We start from the raw sequence: 2472 nt of genomic DNA on the forward strand, positions 1-2472 counted from the left end.
CACTCCATCTCAGTAGCTATTCACCAATTCGACCAAATAAAGAAAATAAAATAAGCCACTAACCAAGAAAAACTTCATCAGATACAGTCTGATAACCATTATATTGCTATAGGCATGATGTTTTTGTTAGGAAAAAATGTGCATTATGTCAGGTTATCTAATCATAGTTTTACCAGTGCAGCCACATCACAACTCGACTATAATCAACTACCAGAGAGCATACGGTGTAATTACCTAATTACTCATCAATTAAACATTTCTATAAAAATACGTCAGGCGTACAGCAATTCGAAAGACACAGATCTTGTGAATCAGGACAATATTTTTCGATTTCTAAGTGTTTTTACAGCGAAAACACAATATATTCGTTATATTAGCATTACACATGTGGCAAACATTACCCAGCATTGATTCAAGGCAAAAAGAGCAGATACGTTTCACCACCAAAATATATAGAATTTTTTCATCTAACCCTTCTCAGGAATTTTCTTCAGACTGGACACTCCTGTTAACATCATATTAACAACATTACCATATTAGAGTTTTGTTTTCGAACAATGTGCATATTTTAGGCACATAAAATCGTGGTTTACAATGAGAAATACCAAGCTGGTCAGAAAAATGTCCGGGCGCCATCTTGGAAGACACCTTTAGTCTAATCAATAAATAATCATAACTTGACTAAAAGAATACAGCGTGGAACAGCAATTGAAAGACAAATTAGTTCTTAGATGCAATCGCTTGAATTACATTTTTAAATTAACCTTACTGCGGCAATTACAGCGGTTGCGCCGAAAGCGAAGCCCCCCCCAAAAAATTGGCGGCTTATGCGTTTAACACTTTTTCACATCAGAATACAACGATTTTACAGGCATAATAGTTCTTACTATTAGCTGAGTTCCATCAGAATCTTGAGGCAATGTTCCTTTTCTCGGTCTAATCGTCTTTTGGTCGAGACAAAGATATGTACACTCTTTTTGGGAAGTTAGAGAGTTGTGTCTGATACAGAAGCTTATTGAGCCTCAATACAATGTCTTGTTCGGCCAAATGTTCTGTTTGAAGGTTGTGAATGGTGATGTTGACTCTGGGTAGAAGTGGTTCCATAACTCTGATGGTAGGAGTGCGTTCAGGCTGAATTAAATGTGCCAGAAGAGATCTGTCCAGGTAGTGGAAAACTGCTATAAATCTTGCTATAGTCGGTTTAATTAAAAAAATGGTGGAGTAAGAAAAATGGTGTATTTTGCTAACGTGGTTAGCTAATAGATTTACATATTGTGTCTTCCCTGTAAAACATTTTAAAAATCAGAAATGGTGGCTAGAATCACAAGAAGTGTATCTTTCATCTGGTGTCTTGGACTTGTGATTTAATGATATTTAGATGCTAGTATTTACTTGTGACGCTATGCTAGGCTATGCTAGTCAGCTTTTTTACTGGTGGGGGGTGCTCCCGGATCCGGGTTTGGGAGGAACTAGAAGTTAAAAATGTTCGATCCACTTGAAATCAAATGCATTACTGGTGTGTTTTCCAAGAGGGAGAGTTCTTGATTCGGCAAAATAACTCTCCATCTAAAATGGCCCTTGTTAGACGATTTTTTCCTCTTATAGAGTTTCTGACATAGGGGGTAGAGCTCAGTGGTAGAGCATTTGACCGCAGATCAAGAGGTCCCAGGTTCAAATCCTAGTGCCCCCTTGAAGACATGTACTTTCCAAGTCTATCTTTAGAGATGGAGTGCTACTTTTCAGGAGTTGTTACTCAATCTAAAATGTCCCTCATTAGATCTTTTTTCTCTCAGTCAGACAGTTCCAAACGAAGTTGGAAGTGCAATAGACTGCAGATCAAGAGGTCCCAGATTCAAATTCTGGTGCCCCGTTAACTTCTTTGATATAGGGGGCAGCATATTCACTTTTGGATGAATTGCGTGCCCATAGTGATCTGCCTCCTACTCTGTCCCAGATGCTAATATATGCATATTATTATTACTTTTGGATAGAAAACTCTCTGAAGTTTCTAAAACTGTTTGAATGATGTCTGTGAGTATAACAGAACTCATATGGCTGACAAAAACTTGAGAAAAAATCCAAACAGGAAGTGAAAATTCTGAGAGTGGTTAACTTCTCTATTGTACGTGAGACGGTAGCGTCCCACCTCGTCAACAGCCAGTGAAACTGCAGGGCGCCAAATTCAAAACAACATTAATCCCATAATTTAAATTCCTCAAACATACAAGTATTTTACACCATTTTAAAGATACACTTGTTGTAAATCCAGCCAAAGTATCCGATTTCAAAAAGTTTTTAGGACAAAAGCACACCAAACGATTATGTTAGGTCAAAGCCAAGTCACAGAAAAAGACAGACATTTTTCCAGCCAAAGATAAGAGTAACAAAAATCAGAAATAGAGATAAAATGAATCACTAACCTTTGATGATCTTCATCAGATGACACTCATAGGACTTCATGTTACACAATAC

At 37.5% G+C, this 2472-nt stretch overlaps 1 non-coding gene across 1 annotated transcript; it reads left to right on the forward strand.

The window, feature by feature from the left end:
* Window positions 1-1618: 1618 nt before the first annotated feature.
* On the forward strand, window positions 1619-1690 carry trnac-gca (transfer RNA cysteine (anticodon GCA)). Its single transcript has one exon. It is a non-coding gene; the product is annotated as a tRNA-Cys (tRNA).
* The last annotated feature ends 782 nt before the right edge of the window (window positions 1691-2472 follow it).

Source organism: Salvelinus sp. IW2-2015, linkage group LG8 (genome assembly GCF_002910315.2).
Source record: "Salvelinus sp. IW2-2015 linkage group LG8, ASM291031v2, whole genome shotgun sequence".
Taxonomy (NCBI): domain Eukaryota; kingdom Metazoa; phylum Chordata; class Actinopteri; order Salmoniformes; family Salmonidae; genus Salvelinus; species Salvelinus sp. IW2-2015.